The sequence below is a fragment of the Falco peregrinus genome, chromosome W (assembly GCF_023634155.1).
Source record: "Falco peregrinus isolate bFalPer1 chromosome W, bFalPer1.pri, whole genome shotgun sequence".
Taxonomy (NCBI): domain Eukaryota; kingdom Metazoa; phylum Chordata; class Aves; order Falconiformes; family Falconidae; genus Falco; species Falco peregrinus.
The window spans coordinates 16859699-16881831 of NC_073743.1; positions in this window are offsets into that span (position 1 = coordinate 16859699).

Below are 22133 nucleotides of genomic sequence, written 5' to 3' on the forward strand. Positions count from 1 at the left end.
AATTTCATCTCTACTGTAACACCTTGTTTTGCAAAAGATGAAAAAAATATCCTGTATATCTTCAGTAACTGCATAGCAGGTTTGAAGGATTTGAAATATCTTTCTTATCTTTTGGAAATGTTCAGCAGCCAGCGGTTTTTGCAGGTCACTCCATTGCAACAAACACTCCTCTGTGCTCAATATCAGCTGTCTAATTTCTTGCACGAGCTGAACAGCAAGCCATTGACTCTAATGTGCCAAACCTTTTTTTCCCGTATCTTATATGTATCTTTGTCCAAGTTTGAGCAGTTGAAGGACTAAATCCATACAAACTTCCCAGACACAGTTTCGATCAATAATCACACAGTGGAAAATCAAGCTCATTAATCATGTCATGAAATCACAGGCAATTAGTGCTGTTTTGTATTGGCTGGTCAGTGTAATTGGTAAGGAGTTCCTGGCACTGCAGGTTGAGTGAGTAAATTGTGCATATTTATTTATACAACATATATAATCGGCTTTGGTTTAGATCTCTGTCTGTGGCTAGAGTCAAAGTCAGGTTAATTTCTAGTAAATGAGCCTCCAACAATCAAGCTGCTATTCGGTCTGGATTCTTGAATCTTATGATCTTTTTTCAATACTAATGGTTATCAAGCACTTGTTTCTGTTTACCAGATCCAATGGAATTTATCTGCTTTGTACATCTGGTTAAGAAAGTGTCTCAGCAAGGAAAAATAATATTTTCTATTTGTGTTTTCTATCTGACTCCCTTCTAGGAAATCAAAGCCAAGGGGAGAATGACTCCTCTTCAACCTTAACCACAGTCTAAGACAAGGTATAGAAGTTGTGAATGACCTGTGGTTATGGAACTTGTGGCTGACTGTGCTTTCATTTAGGACTTTTAAATTATTACAATTGATACTGCTGATTTAAAAGAGGCAGTTTTTATTTAAAGATTTAAAAGAGGAAGATTTTGATACCCTTACAATTTTACCCATGAAATCCTGACTGGGGATATACGTGTTTGAAATTATTTCCTAGTGTAAAAGTTACTGTAAATGCTTCATTCTATAATTGCTAGAGAGTTTTATTGGCTTTAATTTTTATTAAAACTATTTGGATAGTTGTCACTTGTCAGAATAGTTTGCACTTTGCTGTCAAAATCTCTTTTAAAATAAAATAAATAAATAATGAAAAAGAAAATGCTTCTCTGTGAAATTCCCATTTCCCGCATGCCCTACTTTGTGTAAGCCAAGATGATTCTGTCAGTCTCTTCTCTTTCCGCAAGGCCAGTGAGCATCCCTGTCTCCTGCTGACTTCAGTACAATAGGAAAGTTTCTATACAGTTTTACATCGTCTGCTCAGCAATCATATAGTTACTGTACTACCTTCCGCTACATGAGAATATGTTGGTTTTGATAAGCTGGCAGCATCTGCTGCCAAGCCGAAGGCAGCATGCTTTATTACCCATTCCAGCCAAGTACACATTTCATCTTTCCAGTTCACTCACCAGCACCTTTACCTTCAGTTTTGGTTCAGCAGCACCGCGGCTCCCCAGCCTGCCTTGCCACTTTGCATTCAGCTGTGTTTTCTGGCTAATAACTGTCACACCACATCCCAAAGCCTGCCCTGAGAAACCAATCTCCTCCTCCCCTCACCCCCACCCCATCCTCCACATCCCAGATCACTGATTTCTCCTCCAAGATGAAAGCTCTCTGCCAAGGCTCTGGCTTTGCTCTGCTGTCTGTCTGAATGTTATTTTCATTTACTTGCTGTGTTTTATTGGGGGTGAAGAACGATTCCTACTTTCCATACCCAATAATGACTCGTCTGAGGAAAACAAACAAACAAATCAACAGGAGCAGTAATAAATACAGCAGAGCAGCCGGGTCTTTATTCAAATGTATGCTCAGATTTCCCGGGAAGTCTTTGCTAGCACAATAAAAGGACAGGCCCTGTTTCTTACAATATGCCTTCTAAATGCAGGAGACACAGAGAGAAAACAAAGAGATGGGGTACAGCATGAGAAAACAACAAATACTGACAATATATGTGTTGGTACCCTTATATCACCAGAGCCAGCATCAGCTGGTGGGTCAATTTGTGATGAGCCCCATAAGCACAGGATTTGGGACAAGGAAGGGAGAAGGCAGAATTACTTGCCAGAAATATAAGACGACCTTGTAGCTCTCTTTGGGTGAGGTTCAACTGTGCTAAACATAAACATCTTAAACTGATTTAAGTTCTTTTGGTGAGCTTCTCTTTACAGCTAATGTATTCAGTAGGTGCACCTGTCTAATTATTAAGCTTTTAGTTTGAAGCAGGTTCTTTGGTTCTCTCTGTAGTCAGCCACATGCCAATTTTCTTAATTTTTAGAGGACTAAAGTTAAGTGAGAAAATCTCACCTGTTTAACAGAATCAGCCTGGCAAATTCTCCAGGAACCCTCAGTGAGAGCTGGAATGATGCTTTCTAACTGGCATTAATGTTGACTATTTAACTTTTCCCCTGTCTATTTTTGAAAGGCCTTAAGGAACTAAATAATGCTTACAACTTAGCTTAAAAGTTCATTCCTGACTCCCAAAATGTATCCAAGAACAATGTCCTCCCACCTCCTTCCCCAAGTGGCACAGGAGCACTATCTAGAGTCCTCATGACCTAATTGAAAGCCAACAGGAACCAGCTTGTCACTGCTAAAGCTCATGGAAACGCTGCTTTTCAGCTATATATAAAAATCTGGGCCTCCGGTCATGAGCATTTACAGTTAGTTTATTGGCCAGTAAAGGGAGCCTGAGGGTTTTGTTTCTTCCTGGATCCATGGGCCCTTTACATTTTTCAAAGTTATTGGGGCATTAGGTTTAATTGAACGTACAACTTAATTATGAGGAGCCTCAGCCCAGGACACGTGCTGTGCACTCACAGTTTGATGCATCTACAGCCACACAACTTCGCAGGGATGCTACATTATCAGGGATGAGTGCACCTTGCTGCTGAGAGAGGCAATTTTCACACCTCCTTCCACCTTCTTCCCAGTAAATCTGCTCTGAGGCCCTCTGAGTGATGACTCTCTGGGTGGGATGTTCTTATTTTTTCCTACTGATATTCACATTTCTCATGTGGAACATATATTTAATGTATACCAGATCCCCTCAGCCAAGATATTTACCAAGTAGGAAATACGAGCAGTTGCAGCTGTGCTGTTTTTTGGCACAGAGAAAATAAAAAATCTCTTTAAAAATTTTTTTTGCCATATCATGAAGATACCTGCCTACAGAAGAGGAAAGTGCTATTGCACCCAGAAAGCCCTTCCTGGATGTGCTGAATCGGAGCTAGGCAAGGATAATTCTTCACCCCAAAAATATAATGACAGAGGTGTCCATATAATTCTCTTCTTCAAGAACAGATGCAAAATATGGAAAGAGCAAGGGAATAGAAAATTTGACACACATAAAAGAAGCTCGTAGCTTGCACAGTTAGAGCATTCTTAAAGTCATACAATGCAATTGCAAATGCATTTATTAAGGCATGTTTTCTACTATGTCTTCAAACCATATTCAGTTCTTTCAGCAGGATGACAGACATCAGCGGACAGCAGAGGCTCAGGGCTAATGCAAGGAAACATAGCACTCTTACAAATGCAGAAGACATTTAACAGATACTGCTAGAGTTGAGTTTAACATTTCCAAATTTATTTTTCCTCTCACATTTTCTGCTTACCCCTCTCTCTTCCACACACCCTGTACTGCCACTGATCATCTTTCCAATCACGAGAAAAGATGACATCCAATCCAGGAAAACAGTGTCTGTATTAATTTATTTTCCTCTCTGCATGGGAATTAAGCCAAGCTGAAGGGTTTCAAAAGCCTCTCTCCCTCTCTTTCTTGTTTTATTCCCCCCTTGCTTCTTCCAGATGGTGAGTTTACAAGAAACAGTTCTAGAAGCAATGGCTGAAAGGTTCCAAGAGCTGAACCTATTACTGCCAACTGATTGTATTCACCTGAACAGAAGCTATAACACTGATATATGATGTCAGCAATAAATATGTTAAGAACAAAAAAAGTGTTGAAGAAAAAGGTTTAACACAGCTTGAAAATTTTTTGCCATCTGTCCACTGTGATAAGGTCATGTTCCTTAGAGCTGGTTGGCTCTGCATTACAATGGCTGTGATTAACATTAAATGAACAATTTGAGACTGCAGTTGCTGCATACTTGTGATTGCGAGGATTTAAAATTGTTCAAGGAAATCCTATGTTCAACCAAAATATATTTATGTTGTGGGTCAGTGCAGTTAATAATGTGCTTAAACTGCATCCTAATTAGACAATTAATTTTCAGGTCCTACATTTTACAGCATACATTGCTGAAAATGTTCATGTCATGGTGGATATTTTACCAGTCTTTTGCTTATTACAAGCATTAAGAAATATCATTCTTTGCCATGAGAATAATGAAAACATTTTTAAACCTTCAAGAATCCCTAACTTGAATTCAAAGCAAATGAAATGACCATTTCTATGGTCATTTCAGTGTGATTTCATATTCATATTTTTTAAAAAGGAAATTTTTAAACTCCTTGGCAGGGCTTAAATATTTATTCATTAGAAAAGTTTAAGTTGAAAATCTCTAAGTCACCAGAAGAACAGCAGATGCATGCATTTATCTTATCAAGATGATATTCAGGAACATTAAGCATCTGGCTTTTTATTCTCCAGCTCTTGTATATACATTTATTCAGTTGCATAAGAATTATGTGTAGGGTGTGGTGCTTATGCTTGCACCTTGCACAGTCCTCTGTACCCTACAAGTTATGGTATATATGTATTTTAAAGATGCATGCAGACTTGCATCTTGTTTGTCAACCTATGTCCATTCTTAAGAAATTCTTTTCTCCTGGCTAATTACTGTCTTGTCCAATAAAGACAAGTGAAGTTACAAAAGTTTTTGTCCTTGTCCATGATTATAGCAGAAATAATCTTAGGAGCTTAAGGAAAACACAACTTTATTCTTCTCTGCAACCAAATGCACCATAAAGAGAGATTTATATGGATGCTAATGATGTCTATTATGTGCTTTAGGAAAGGCACCAGAGAATGCAAGCTGCTCATTCAATGAGACATTATCATTACTGCCATCCTGACACCTTTGATAAAAACAGCAGCAGCATCACTATGAAAACTTTAAAATCGCCACATTTATATCAGCAGTTAGCCGGAGAAAGCCATAGACATTCATCTTGCAGAACATTGCTGGCACTTCTAAATTCCTCTGAAAGGTTTTAATTAAGGTCATCAGGTGCCATGAAATTTAGCATAAATACAGTTTAGGAGAATTCAGCTCTGTTTAAGAATTACACAGTTAGCAGAATTCACTGGAGCCCTTTTGGCCCTGCCAGACCTTTGGTTTATTCAGGAGCTTAGCAAAGTTAGACACAATAATGTTGTTCTGTAATTGATGGCAAACACTCCTTCATCCCAAATCAGCTCATCAATTAATGGGACTTCTACAATCTTGAGGTAGGTTCTGCCTGATATGTAAGACTTGGGTCTGTGAGACTGACATTTTCTTCTCTGCCACTACCTCTGCAGCTTTAGGTAAGCTCCTGAACTTCTTGCTGTCTCAACTATCCCAGCTGTTAAACAGGAATAACCACACTTCACTTGTCCATCCATATCATCCATTGGTTTGGAGTAAATATCACTTACTGCATTTATTTTCAGTATTTACAACAGATGGGTAGTGATGGCACATGTAGGAGAGGTGGTGGGGACAGGACAGGGATGAGCACTGTTCATAAGGACATTAGTCACTCCTGGATTGTGGAAAACAGAACAATGATGTTCCCTTGCTTGAAGGACTTCAATGTGAGTAAAATATGAATGAGAGAGTATTGTACTCTAGAGTACAGCCTTGGATGATTTTTGTTCCTAGGTGCTAGGTGAAGGGTGAGGCCTCTGGTCACAACTGTTGGAGCAACACACTTGAACAGTCAGATCTTCAGCCATGAACTCTCATTTCAGCAGAGCTCAAAACCTCCTATAACTTCTGTGTGTTTCAAGCCAACAAGCCTGAAAGCTGTTTTAGTTGTGACATAGATGTAGATGATAGCATAGGACAAAAAGTCTATTCTTCGAGGGAGTTTTGTTTCTTTATCCTAAAATTAGCGTCATCACTGAAGTGAAAATGCTAATAAAATATTCCTAAAATCATACACTCCTCCAAAGCATCTTGGTAAACTATATTATTCTAGCAGTCTAGCAGCAAATCCTTGATACACTGAGTCATAAAATTCATTATGCCTGCAAATGATTGTGGGAAGGATTCCTGTAATTCCCTGGGCTGGGAAGGAAAGAGGGGGTGGTTCTCTCTGAAACTAAGAAATTCTCAACTACAATAAAATATATTACGCATAAAAAAAACCCCAACAAACAAACAAACAAAAAAAAATCCACCAGCCTTTATTCCTATACGGGACATTGATAAGGGCTAAACTATAATCAGGACTTCAGAGCATGAACTGAGAAACAAGTGCACCAGCGCTGTTTTTAATATACTATTTGGGCATCATCCTGACTTTCCAATATTACCATCTCTTGAAGGAAACTATAAATATAGCCCAGCTTCATGAATTTTGAAAGTGTGGTAATTCAACTCAGTTCATAACAGATTTACAACAGACCATTAACTTCTCTAAACTGGGGGTCTGAAAAGAGCGAAGAAAGATTGAAGCTGTATTTTCTGCATCACAGCTAAGTAGAAACATCACAGAAATCACCATGGTTTTCACACCATGCTGGCAATTTCAGAAGTCACAGAATGGAGAATGGTATTGAAGTTATTGCAGCCATGTAGTTTAATTTATTTTTAACAGGTAATTTTCTTAGAATTTTATTCCAGGTTAGTATCAAGTTATATATTTTTTGCCACTTCCTTCTTCTCTCTCTCACTGTAAACAAAATCCCAAATAGTTTCTTTGACACATTTCAGAGCTGCTACTTCACTGAGCAAAGGCTGTCTGTTCACAGCAGGCACTGATGGTGTTTGACACACACATCTCCCTGTATCCTAACCTACAACTGAGACTATCCACTGGTTTTCCACTTCTGAACCCAACTCTTGTGTGTGAAAGGGAGAATAATTTACTCCATCAGAAATAAGTTTGGCAAAAATTAGGAAGATCTGGGGGAATTTGTTGCTTGCTATGCAGAAGTATCCAGAATGAGATGGTTTTTGTTTGGCCCTGCTTGGCCCATGGGTTACCCTGCATGGTTGTCTGGAAATCAGGAGCTGCTCAGCAAGGTATGCAGGGTTCTGGAGCTTGCATCTCTCCAGAAAGCATAACTCCTCATTAATCCTGTAATTAGTCCAGCCTTCAGACAGGTTTTAACATCTTGACAGGCAATATTACCACAACTTTTGTTTTGTAAAAACAGTTGTGGAATTTCATGAGGAATCCATCACCTGCTGTGTTCCAATAAGCCTATTGTAAGGAAATCTAATTTAACTTTTTGTGTGCTTTCTAAATTTCCAAAGAATGAGAGTTCTAGTACCTGCCTGGGTCTGATTTTGTTGTATGAAGACTCATAGCCCAATCTCTCCAACTCACCACGCAACAGAATAAAACAGTCTTGCAAAAGATGAAACCCAGTGTGAATTGCAGATAAATTATTTCCCTGCACAGGAGCCTCTCAGGTCAGCAAGAAGCAAAGAAGCTGTTAAACTGTGTAAATCTACAGATGAAGCTTTGGGAAGTAACAGAGTTCTGAATGCTCCCACTTTAACCAAGCCAGAGTGGAAGCTGTCCCACTGTCTGCTCCCTGGCACAACAATGTCTTGACCTGACCAGCTCTATATGTGATAACAGCAAGAAACACTGGGGAGGGGGACTTGTTGGCAGCATCAGGTGCAGTGTTAATACAAGGTGCAAATACAAAGCTCTTTTGGAGGTCTCCTCTCTCAGGCATCACTCTTTCTTTTTTCCCAGTGTTTTAGTGATTTACAGATAGCCTGGCCAGCACCCTGCACGAGGCAGCAAGGAGGGGAGATGGAGCCAAGAGCTCACCTTTCTTCTTCAGACCCTGTAGAGGAGTGTGAGAGGTACGACATGTCTTCTCTCTCCTTTACGGGCAGATAATTTGTGTTACAGCCCAGCTCTTAGAGAATGAGTCACCCAGGTGGATACCGATGCAGAGGGAGGCGGGTTAGAGAAATTCCCTCTCCTGTCACTACATTTTCTGAGGATACTTCCCTGGCACAGTTCTTTTTCACATGCAGACCACCCCATGTGCAATTACTTTTTTCAATCTTAAACCCACTTTGTATTTTAGCTTTCCCCTACTGAACTTCTTTGGGCCGTTGTAACAGATGTTGTGAGAATGGCTTTAGTTCCAGCTGTATTTACAGTTTTCATTTGAGAATTTTTTTTTAAATGTTCAAAATCTGGCTCGTAATTTTTTTCACACTAAGGTTTTGAAAAGTCTTTGCCTTTTCTGTCTCCCTGCTGTGAAATAAGTGAAAATATTTTTTATTCTGCAAAAAGACACGAAGAAAAGACTTGACTTCAATCAATAGCTTATAAGGACATCTGGAACAAGATTCTTGTGAGTTAATAGCTTGATTTTAAAGCTCCAGTCTCAAATTAATGATCAGAAAATGACAACTTTATTTCTTTACATTGTTTAATATTCCAAGATACCTTTTCATATTAAATTGAAGTCAAATTGAAAAAAAGTCTAATTTATCTCACAACACTTTATCTTTTAACATTTCCAAGTTGATTTACCCATCCTCCCTCCTTACTGACAGAGGAGAATTTACTCCCAGAAAGTCTGGCTGTAAACATCTTCAAAATCTGCATCTATCCACAAAATTATCATAGCTTTGGTAAAAGACTAAATTTACACATGCATTCACAAACATCACTGAATACATATGTATGCATCTATGTATGTATTTGTAAGTCTGTATGTATATCCTAGACACCATTATAAAGGAGATCTATGGCAGGGTTTGGCTCATCTTCTTTCCAGTGCAATCAGACATACGTAACTAATTCAAACCTATCTTCCATGCAGCCCAAAACAAGCTCTTTCAGCTTATACGCACCCTGAGTCCAGCAGACTTTGAATTTGCAGCCTTGAAATATGCAGGAGTAGGCATGGTGCTGGCATGGGTATTCGTGTTGTATGCCAGATCTGAAGAAGGAAAAAGCCCATCACTACAAGAGATGGAAGTGAAGTTTATTTGCCCTGGTCCAAACACACAAAGAAGACTGCAGCCTTCCTCTGGAATAAATAAATTTATATAAAATTGTCACTAGCTGCAAGATGCCAATAAATGGAACAGGAACATACCATGGTATATCACAATAAATATAAATACAATTCAATATGCAATATATCAGAAGGGATAATTACACATATCCTCAAGGCAAGCAAAATTTAGCAAAAAGACTATTTTATACTATGCATAGCACTGCTTGGTAGGCTCTGTGAAATAGCCATAAATCCTCTGTGTTCCTGGTAGATGGAAATAAAGCCAAAGTTAAGCATCTGTCAGCCTCAAAATATGTCCACTTATATTCAGCAAAAATGTGAGAGAATGACCTCAAATTCTATATTCACCAGGGAAATTCAGTGCACTCTGCACTTAGTTTTCAATGCTTAGCTCTGTAGGCTTCCTTCTGCTATCTGCAGCCATTGTTAGCCTGACATGATGAATTGCCTCCTCAGGTCTTAGCAAGGATAATTATTCTCTGAGCAACTCACATCACTGCCCCCATTGCACACAGAGAGAATGCAAAAGTCAGGAGAGCTTAGGGGGAAGAAAAAGAAAAGAGAAAGGAGAAAAGAAAAAAGAAAACAAGAACTTCAGGCTGCTTGGGCTCAACAGGTGACTGAAGTCCAACAGAGCAGATAAACCCATCCCCGGTGCGGTGCAAAGCCACAGATGTAGGTGTTGGTTGTCCTTTCCCCCAGGACATGTTCCCCTGGCAGGAGACAGACCTCCTGCACCCACAGATATCAATTTCCATCCACTCAAACTGCCCAGTGCAGGCAAGTCACACTTTTGCATCTCTGCAGGGTACACAGTGGTGGCAATAAAAAGGATAAATGACACTTGCTGGGCATCGATTCCAAGTGGAATGGCTTCCCTGCTTCAGCCAAGCCAGCTAACTGGCAGCGGTGGTGCTCACAGCATGGAGGCGACAAGCTCAAAGCCAGCCTAAGAGAAGGAGTGAAAAGCAGGAAAGTCAGCACAGGCAGGGAGAGATAACACCACTGGTATTGATTTTTTTATTATTATTATTATTATTATTTTTATGTGTGAAAACTGTTAAGATACTGTGATCGGATGGTAATGTAGAACCAACACACAGATAGACAGGCAGATACATTGCAGCAGACTGAATTTTCACTTTTCCTTAAAAGTATCAATGGGTTTTAAGGGCTTGAAAAGTACCTAAAACCTCTTCAGTTAAGCAGCTTATGAATTTCTGAGGCCCAGTATACACCATATATCCCTGTTCACCTCACTCCCTCATTAATACCTGTACACCAGTTTACCAAGGACCTCTGACACTGGAATTGGCCCCATTTGCAAAGTACCATTTGACCACTGATAAGAAGCTCAGCCTAAGAACTTACATAAACATGATATGGGCCAGAAAACGTGTAGAAGTAATGATAGATTTTCTCTCCATCACCAAGGGCAAAGAGGCATAGAAAGGCTAAGTGATTTCCTCAACCCGTAAAAGAGTTGAGACGCAAACACATCAACATCTCCCCTCTGAACCACCGAGGTTTGCAGCACGTGTTAACTCGAAGGGATGGAGGTCTGCCCTGAGATGGATGGACATGCTAGAGACGTGAAAGGCACAGGGATTGGCTTGTGAAAGGATTGAGTTGCTTACTTTTGTTACTTGGCCATAATCAGGGGAGAGTTTGCTCTCTGGAGCCTTTCAGAGTTTGCAGCTAAGAAAGGTTCTAAACCTGCTCTTTCCTGGTGGAGGATAAGTGGAAAAACGGGATTCAGTCAATAAGAAGTTATCAGCTGAAATCTTGCTTTGCAGAGTAAATGATCTGCAGACACATTTATTTAGAAACCTGCATGAATCTCTGATCTTCAAAATGTTTTAAGCAAAAAGCAAATAAACACCCTAAGCCTGCCTCTTCTCACTCTTCCACTCACCACCTCCTCACAACCATTTTTGTAGGAGTCCTGTGTATTTTCCTTAATTTACTTCAATTTTTGACAAGTGTGTTCTCAGTACTCATATGGCAGCTGCATGATAATTGCTTGAAATAAATATTACACAAGCTGCTGCTCTGCTTTTTTTCTGCGTGCAAGATGAAACTGAAATATATGCAGCATGTCTAAAAGGGTTAATTCTTTGTAAGAAGCTGCAAAAGATAATGAGGCAAAAGAAATAGTAGGTCATTCCTCTGGCCTACACATTTATGCTACCAAAAAATTGATAGCAACAATTTTAGCAGAGCTAGGTCTCCAATAACTGTCTTTTAAAGTGCATAAGTATGCCAGGATTAAATACACTTTACACACACCGATGGGTTATAAAGTACTTGGAACAGAGCAAGCACCCTAGAAGATTCACAAAATATTCAAGGAGATACTAATGCTTTACATACGTCTGTTCTTCAGACCTTTTTGGTTTTGCCACTGAATCATATTCTTTGTTTTCTTCCAGTTCTTGGAGCCTTCCAGTCTTTGTGTTGTCTACAGGGGATCTGACTTTTCAGGGGTCTATCCATCTAACACTTGATTTGACCTTTCCATATTTTACTCCCATTGCCTCTCTTACTCTCCTTTTGCATCCTCTAGAGAAAATATTTTTGGCATAGGCCACAAGGAAAATGTGATGATAAGCATTCCCTTACTGACATCTCTCTAGCAATAACACATTTAGTGTGAAGTATTTATTAGAAGGAAATGAAAGATCCAGCCTTTTTGACGAACGATAGCCAGCTTTCAAGATTAACTGACAAGAAAATATATTGTACACTACTAATGGGAGATGTGTCCCATACCGCTGCTATTGAAGCTGCCATGCAAAATAATGAAATATTCTACAAAACACATCTACAGGGTAATTTATATAGAACCAACACTTGTCATACTATTGGTAGTGAGTGACCTATGCTGTTCTTTTGTTCTCCACAACCTCATTAGTTATGAAGACTACAAGGAGCTCTATGGACAGATGTCCTGGGACCCTGTGATGGAAAGGAAAAGGATCATAAAGCCAGACCCGTGCTGACTGCTGTCTGAGGCTATTACAGGGCACATTTTTAAAGTTCCAGTAAAAGTTCCTACAGAGAATTGTCATAGTTAATACACAATCCCGATTTCAAACACTGCCCCCAGCCAGGATGTGAACGGAAATGACCCATGTCTCATCTCACCAGCCCATCAGCTCCCTGCCTGCAGCAGGAGGGAAGGACAAAGCCAGAGCTGCACGTGCTCGTGAGATTTGATGCTGTATAGATCCCCTTCCCCTTCCAGATGGGATCTGAATGGATACAGCCATGCCCCTTTGTAGGTTATTGTAAGAGTCGGTCTAAAGAGAACAATATTGTCTCAACATTGCCAACAGAGACCTGGAGATGGAATGTGGTCCTCATGGACACCAAGACACAAGGACCCTGGGAAAGAGAACTGCACAGTACGAGGAGTACTATGCCGTTCCCTGCCACCTGGGATTGAAAGGAACAACTACAATAAGGCCGCATAACAGCTGTCCAGAAGATGGATCACAACCGTGGTCATAACAACGAACCAGAAAACAATACAAGAACACGCCTCCTGGTCTGAAGCTACCCGCCTCTGGGGCAAGATAACCTGGCTTGAGAGGGTGGTGACTGGTGGCAGTCCATGGACCAGAGGAGGAGCAAGGTGTGTTGCTTGGCATAAAAAGATGCCTTCTTAGCAACTGAACTTTGGAGATCTTCCCCACCAAGGATCACAATGATCAGAAGGACCTGGGACCTGGGACCATAGGGTGGACCCGTGGTGGTAGCTATAACCTTCTTTCCTTTTCTTTTTACTTTAACTTTTATTCACTTTCTGTCTTTCTACCTATCGCACTCCTCTTTACGGGCAAACAATAAAATTGTGCTGTTTAATTGAAGCATAGCCCCTTGGCGTGGTCGCCTTGATTTTTTGCACTTTGAGATCATAGTTAACGAACCATCATGAGTCCACTGAGTGGACCGTGACAGTTATATCCTTATTTCAATGTCAATACTAACCTAAAAATGGCTCACTGCAGCAGAATATCTGAGATAAAAACCCCAGCCTCTTTTACAGAAATATTTCCCCACTCGTTTCTTTTCCCTCTCTCTTCTGTTGAATGGTAAAGGGAGGATATGATAAGGTGAAGATGTGATGGGGCCCCTATCTGTATGACAAGCACTATGTCCCTTCACAAGGCACAATGTAGAGCACCAGCTACTACCAACAGGAAGAGCAGAGAAAGTTTTCCCCCTTTTTTCAAAAGTCAACGTCTGGCCACTATACAGAATTCTAAATCTAATTCTAACTTTTCAAGTTACCATTTATTTCTCTCTCCAGACCTTCTGCAAAAGCATGCCAGTTACATAGCTGTGCACAGTGGCTTAAGATCAAGGACATGGAAAAACAGAAATTCTACCAGGAAGAAAGCTTTGATGATGTGGAATTCAAACCAAGTCCAAATCACCTTTAAGTTATCATAAAAGAAGTACAGGATTAAATGTAGAGATTATGGAAACATTCCTGGGAATGTGCTTGACTGAACATTTGCCAGATATGAAACTGTCCCTTTTGTCTCTGAGCACTTTGGCAAACAACTTGAAAAAGAAAAATGCAATACTGATCAAAGTACATGTGTAACTAATTACCTGATTTTCCATCCTTTCTTCCCTCTGTGCAGGCATTAATAATGATGAACATGAAATACAGGAGTGAGAGGAGATCAAAAGAACATTACCTGAATCTCTTATACCCCCCTTTCCTCCCAAGACTCACAGCTCTTTTCTGCTTTTAAATGCTATTTCACATCTGCTATTCTTTTTTCGTCTGATTTTGGTTTGACAGGACTGCATTGCACATATTGGGGATGTGACCAATGATTATTTCAGTGTGTCACATTTCCTTGGCTTTAGCTGTCCAAACTAGCAGAATTTGACCATGGAGTCTTAATTTGATTCCAAATGAGGACTAAGTTTTCTGTTAGATTGCAAATCAAGACTTCTATCTCAGTTTGAATCTGGCAGCCTAGTGAGCTTAGGAGATAATGGAATGACTGCATGGGGTTTTTTTCTTCCCTTCATGCCAGCAGAAGAATTCTCGGGAGAATATCCATCTTTATGACAATGCCTCTATCTTTTCCTGGAATGCTATGAAAGAACAGCTTCTCTTGTGGGATTTCAGCTGCTTTCAAACTGTAATCAACAGCAATCCACTTCCCCACCAAAACCCCACAAAAAACATACAACAGGAAGAAAATATTTAGTACATAGTCCTTAGCTTCACAATGGAAATCACATAAAAGCTAGCACGCCCCCCAACAGCAAAATGTGCTCACCCAGTCTGGTTCATTTTTTGTTGGTATTTATCCTCGCTCTGTGCCCTCAAGACAGATCAGATGGTCTTTCAAGCAGTGTATTATACATGGGTCACAAGGCAAGGACCATACACCTCAGCATTTAAAACACTTGGTCAATCTCTGAGAGCCTGGAAGTCCTCTCTCCTATGTGCTCTGAACCCAAGTTACCTACCCATTTTTTCAGCGTCTTTTCCAGAAGCTTCCTAAATGCTGTTACTGTTTTGTGGATTTACCTTTCACAAACACAAATTTGTGCTTTGGTGTTTCTGTAGAGTGCGGCTTTGTTTTGGTTAATCTGAGTGCTATTGCTCTAATATCTTTGTTTTAACTACTGAGCTCCCTTGTAACAGAAGACCCTGGTTGGGTTGCCTCTATTAACTAAGAATAACTGTCAATGAAATTACATCCTAAAAGCCTCTTTCATTAGTTTCTTTTGAACTTCTGAATGCTTTCCCAGGGATTTGATTGCTTTTAGACTGGCACTTCCTAACAAGGCTTTTGATGTAAACTTTCATGCCACTGTTACTATGACAATAGTGTAATGCTGCAACAGCATTAATTGGAATTTTGATTATTTCTTTGGCTCAGAAGGCTCGATGTTTTAATAACTGGTTCAACTATGCTTCAGATCAATGCTGCAAGGCAAAGCTGAAATCTTTATTTCTAGTAAATTATGAATTTTAAAAAGCTGCTGAAGAGGAAGAAATGGAAGATGGAAGTGGCATCATAAAATCGACACACCCAGTATTCCTCATTATCATTAATATGATCCATGATGATTAGTCCTTGTATAGAAAAGATGTAAATTTTCTTCCATGCTAGGAAATTCTTACATGGCTTTCCATATTCTTCTACCTAAATTAACTTTGGTTCAGATGATAGGAATGATGACGAGTCATAAATGAGAATTCCTTATAAAAAAGTATAATAGGTTCGTGTTTGATCTGGAGTAGACTGGAGGAACTTTGCAAAGGCACCATTTACCATCTCTGTCACCTATTAACATTCCTCACACCTCATAATTTGAGGGTGCATATAACATGGTAAGTGATAAAAGTTTAATGAGAAATATTTAACTTCTCCTGTTCCACCTTTCTATCAAATCCTCAATTAGATATTGCCAAGAGACACAAATGAAGAGTACCACAAAATTAATTAATTTCATTCAATGTCTTTTCATCAGAATTAATCTTCAGTGCTAATTCTTGATAATTCATCATATTATGACTATATGTGTGTATGTGTGTGTATACATACATACATATATACACAAACACACCTCTGTATTGAAACCAACCTGGACATCTTTTAAACCAAATTCAGTATTTTTTTCCCTTTTTTTTTTTTTTTTTTGTGTGTGTGTGTGGTTTTTTGGTTGGTTTGGGTTTTTTTTAGATAAAGGTAACAGCTGGAGAATCTCCCAGCAAAATCCTTTAAATGTTGGAGGTTTTTCTTCCCTGATGAAGAGAACATGTTGTCAGGAGAAAACCACACCTATTTGTGTCATGGTCTACCCATATAATGTACAAATGTTCACAGATGTAGAGGTTGATGAGTTATATAGCCTGCTCATCCAAGTAATTGAGTCATCATATTTGCATCATTACAATAAAATGCTGGCCTTTGGAAGCTTCTTTTCAGAGACATAAAAACAATTATCTAAGTTCTTCACCTACAAAAGGTATAGTGACTGTTTTGTTCAGTCTTTTTTTTACCCACAATTAAAAAGCTATTAGCAGTCAAATCCTGAGAACTTACTGATGTCAACATAACCAATAAAATAAACTACAATATACAGATATAATGATATAAAATCTTCTACCTTCTAAGCAAAACTCAAACACATGGGATTTTTCTTTTTTATTTATTGCAAAACACATTCCCATATTATTGCAGACATGTAGGGATGCATATCTTCAAGAAATCAATGGGAACTGTTTTGAGCAGTTTGATCAATGACTACCCCCGCCCATTTCAGCCTGGACATTCATCTCCTGTTGTTCTTCAGACAGTTTACAGATTAATAAAGAAGCATAAACCCAAGTTAGTGGTAACATATGAGCAGGGGAGATGCAAAGCTGAACATCTCACGTTAAGGGCACTCTACACCAGCAATCCATCAGACTGGTTTATGCTGCAACATTTGTGTAGTTTCTTGTGCCTCCCCACAAACACCCAGAAATAAAGAATTACAGCTGCTTCTTAGGCATCCCTCTATTTTACTTATGAAAATGAAACCGCATGAAAGTGCAGTGCAGTTGGCCTGATTCCTCCATCAGTCACGCAAAGTAAATCAGAAGTCACTATACTGAATCAAGAATCTGTGATGATTTACATTGGTTATTAAAAGTAATTACTCTATGTCAAATCTGAGAGATCTTTTATTTCTTTTCTTTTTTTTTTTTTTTAATTTGGAGGCTTTTTTCCAAGATACAGGAACAAAAATACTACAGGGAAGAAAGTAGATTATTCAGGGTGGTAAGGTAAATACTCTGCTGGGATCACTTGTATCATTTATATGAATTTGATATGACCTCAGTTGGAACAATACATTTAAAATTTATCCTGTGAAGGCTCAGGCCATTTTAACTAGATGGACACCTATTTCACTTTAGTCATTGATTGTGAATAATTTCAATGTCCTTTCTTCCTCAGTTTCATCCTTAAAGGAATGTTTAGAAACTATAAGAGTAGACCTTTTTTTTTTTTCCTTAAAGACAGAGAGAAGCTACCAATCTGTGACTCCTTAACTCCAATGTTATTTCTTGTGTTCACACATCAGCTGTTCATTTTGGCTATCAACTTTACAAGTTTTTCAAGCAAGGCCACGTGCATCAAGCCTTTCTCTAGAGCAGCTGACACACTATCACTGCACAGCAGATGGTAATGAAGACAAAAATAAAGCATTCAAAAATTCAACATTTCACCTCCAATATCAAAATTAGAAATGGGAAAACAGAGGAGGTCACTAACAACAACAATTTAATTTAAATGTTTTTCAGATGAGGTACTCAAGCAATTTCATTCTTTTTTATATACATAATTTACATGAAAAAACAAAGTTGAAGTCTTTAGCAAAAAAGAGAAAACCAGTACAGTGGCACATTAAAATATAATACTTAGATGTGGACACTGTCTTCCATCATCTGCTAAGACTGCATTTTTGCTGAATATGAAATGGTTATCACAGTAAGGATATTCCATGTTATAGGGTAAAAATAGCAGGGATACTTTTCCGGTTACCTCTAAATCAACCGATTATTCTGTCTAATTTCCCTGGAGTTCCCTAAAAATTTCCTGTAAATCTATGGTTTTGGACCAGCAAGGGAAGCAAAACAAGAAGACTGACATTTTCTTTTAACACTCATATCTGCTCAAATGAATTTCCCTTGCATTTTTATCTTCCTGACAAAGCTAATATACTGCAGTCAGGAGTCATAAGTGTATCAGACCCTATTAAACATATGCAAACAGCCAGGAAAAGCAGGCATCAAGGATCCTTGTGACATTTCACCTGTACAACACTGTGGAAGTAGCCAGAAAGATCAGACTTCAGCAGCCTAAACTGTACAACCCAACAAAACCTTAATCCACTCAAAGCAGCGAATTGATACCTCTTAAAAAGACTGAAATGTGAATTGTGATTATTTAGAGGATTACATACAGATTTGGGTTTAGTGTTTATTTTGGCCTCCCTATTTTGGTAATGCAGAGTGAATGTCATTAGCAAAATTAGCAGTCACATACAGAGATCGTCTTAATAATTTCTTGGCCCACCACTAAAACCTCACCACATTCAATAGCTGCTGGCTTGGTGTTCCTACCAGATGAAATGCTAGTAAACTGTGTGATTCCTTCCTATATAAACTGATTTTTTCCCCTAAAGGTTTAGCAACTATTCCTAAATATAAATCAAAATGAGCTGATGAGGCTTTCAGAAATTGTAAGAAAAAAAAATAAATGGAAAGATGATGAAGTCTTTCATTTCTATGTTAACAAATTCAGTGATGGGTTTGGTATGATAGGTATGAGCAGTTTGGCCATTTCTTTTTTTTTTTTTTTTCTTCCTTTGACTGAACCAGAAATACAGACATAGGCAATTTCTGTGCAGTTTGACCATAAGAATAAAATAGCCATGAAGTACATGAATATTTCAACTGCCTATTTAGTCCTTATAAGGCCCTTTGTTAAGCATTATAAAGGCTGGCAGGATAGACATCACGTATAGCATCATTTGAGAATTCAGACATAAATTGTTTTGCATTTTACCTGTGGACATGTAAAACTGCTGTCTGTGTACTGGGACTGGGTTGGAGAACTTTGAGTTTAAAAACAAAACAAAATAAAAAAGAAAGAAAAGACCTGAACCCTCCAGTCCAAAAGGGAGTTCTTTTGTAAAATGCGTGGCCATAGAAAAAATATACAGCAAGTAAATCTCTCTCTCTTTTTTGAAGATTAAACAATATTTTGGGGGGGTCATTTTTGGTTAAATATCTTGAGTTACTGGTATTGCACCCCATAATGGTTGTTTTAAATGGCTCCAGGCTGATTAGTGATGAGTGACTGCTCAGAGTTGGGTCTTTCCAGAGCATGTTGCTCAAAGCATGCATCATAGCACCTCACACAGGTTTGGGACACTTTTGTAGCACTAAGGCATCACTTTTGTTGTTGCTTAACAACAAGAAGGTTTAAACAACCATTATCAAAATCAAATGTAACTGAAAACAAACAGCTATCAGTCCAAACCTTTGAAACAATATATAAATCATAACATGACACTGAAAGTATTCTCTTTGCTGCTTGGCTCAGCTTCAGAAGAACGTATCATGAATAATCAAACATATTCACACTTATTGAGAAGTCCTGCTGCAACACTCACCAAAGCTAGACCAAATGGGGTGTCATGAGAATGTACACCAAAAAAGGTTAAGGTCAATATCCACAAACATTTATGAATGGTCAACAGCATCACCGGCCAATTAGCAAGGAAGAAGCATCTAGATCTATTCATAGATCTCTGGTGCAATGTGGATTTTCAACTGAATTGTCTGATTTTTAATTTTATTTTCTGATTTGGAAATTGGATTTGGAAAGTTAAATAGAAATAATGATGGTGGTTTTCCTCTTTCTATCAGAATGTGTCTTAACTGGCATTTTCTATGGTGTTTTGGCTTTTTTGGTCACAGCCATATGTCCCTACTTGAGAAAAAAAAAAAGGCATAATTAAATGGATAATTAAAAGTGATGGCTCTACAATTATACAAAGTGATGTGAATGTGTCAAAGCCTCAGCAGAATGTGATTTTTATCTTGGGTAAAGACAGGATGAAAGATACCATATTCAGAGATGTTCTGCATCCCTGAGCCTTAATAATTCTCTGAAGTACCATGGAAGAGAATTGTAGTGAGAATGCTGTTTTCTGTAACTTGGACTTACAGATAAAAGAAAAAAAAAATCCATCTGCTTGCAATTTTAGCCTCTCTTTTCACTGAATTAAATCCAAATGTAGCCCTATCTTTCTGTAGCCATGCCTGTGACACCCCCCCCAAATAAGTCCACCATACTCCAATGTATTTACCTCTTGCTAGTTTGCTCATAGGTATCCTTAGTAACATTATGTTGAGCACTTTTGAGGCATACTTCAAAGGGAATAATGGAGTATGCAGGAAATAGTGATCTTGTGAGCCTAACTTCAGCTATATGAAAGATATAAGAATTACCAGGAAGAGAAGAGAGTACAAACTTCTAAAAATATATTAAAGATGGTTGAAGTGGACTCATAAAAAAGGGATCACAGCTGAGAAATGTACTAGAACTGCTCAACATGTTCATTTTCAAATTATTAAGAGCGAGAAACCACTGATGAGAGTTGCCTAAATTTCAGGAAATCACATGCTACAAGATGTACACATTGAAGAACTGAAATATAAATACAGAGTTTTACTGAATGGACTGGAGAATACCTAAATGAAGATGAGGAAAAAGAAGTATAATTAAAACAAAGTGTTAAAAAAATGTGCAAGAAACCTTTGAGTCTGGTCTTATGCAATTTGAAGCTTAGTTTTGGTTTGTTGGTGTGGGTTTTTTTTATCAGATATTCCTAAGATTTTTAGTATTGCTAGGCTCTCTCTGATACAACCAGACACATGATTAAGTGTTTAAAGACTTTTCTTCTATATCTGGTACAATTGTGGGGTTTGTACAAATTATTATAAATGCTTAGAAAACTAGATCTCCATCTATCAATAAATGGAAACAGTTCAGGTTACAGGTAGTGGAAAGCTTTGGATGTAAAAATCAGGATTAGCTAGGGTGTGCTGCACTAGCAGCTTCACTTTTTTGTCAGGTGAATCATTGTTAGTCCTTTGCTTATTTGTCAGTATATTGGATATATAGGATAAATACCTGGGGTGCCAATACAGTGTCAGGAGAAGCTTCCACAAGGCTACTGAATCAGAAAGTCCCAATTCCAATATGCAGCAACTGTCGGTATTGGTCTCTATGGATATCTGGTTTAGAAACTGAGTCTAAACTTATTGTTTCTCTTCCCTCAAATTTAATGGGTGGAAAAGAAACTTTGTCATTCTCTTCCCCCTTGTTTTTGGTTTATTAGTATCATAAAGGATGAAATATTATGGAAACCGTTCTGAAACTGACTTCTCCAGACTCTTACTTCTTTATCTTTTTTTAAAGCAGTTATTTATTTTTCTTAATTTGCACAAATTGAAATGTAAATCACCCCTTGAGTTGTTATGGGGTAGGAAAAGCTTTCCATGTTGTCCCCTGAAAACTCAAATAAACAGTAGAGACTATTTATAAGACATATTTCTGACTTTCTTCTTATCTATTACCATGGTTTACAGTGTATTAGGCTACAGATTATTGCAACTGTTTACTAAGTCAGATAACATCTTTGACTCTAATAACACCTGACTACATCACATCACATGAATTGGTTTATATTATCTGACGTTTTATATTTATGGAGGAAGTAAAAGAGACGAGATGTCTAACTCCATGATTTTTCTGTATATATTGTACTACATCCATTTCTTCTTTCATGGTTTCTTGATAGCAAAAGAAAATGTCTTAATAAAAATATAAACAAGGTTTCAACATTGAAAAAGAGCTACCTTGTTCAAAACGTGTTTGGAACATCTTACTAGTGTCTCGTTTGACAACAATTCTGGGCTTGTTTTTAACAAGAATACAGCTGACTTTGGTTAACAGAGGTCCTCTATTCCCTATAATTTATTAAGAGGTCCAATAAACTTGTTTCTGTTCTTGATTATCTGTCTGAAAATACTGGCTTAAATTTAGCCACCTTTAAATAACACCAAATCAATGGAAGATCAATGTTGAATAAAGCATTGCCTCTTGAAGAGACTTTGATCAATGGCAAATTTGGTGGGTTTTATCTGATGGAGCCTTGGACTGAGACCAGACAATTACACGAAAATAACTACTTGAAAGTTAATATATTTCCCTTTTCCTTTACTTTGTGCTCTGACTACAATACAAGGGACAAATGCTGTACGGCATATGTTATAAAAT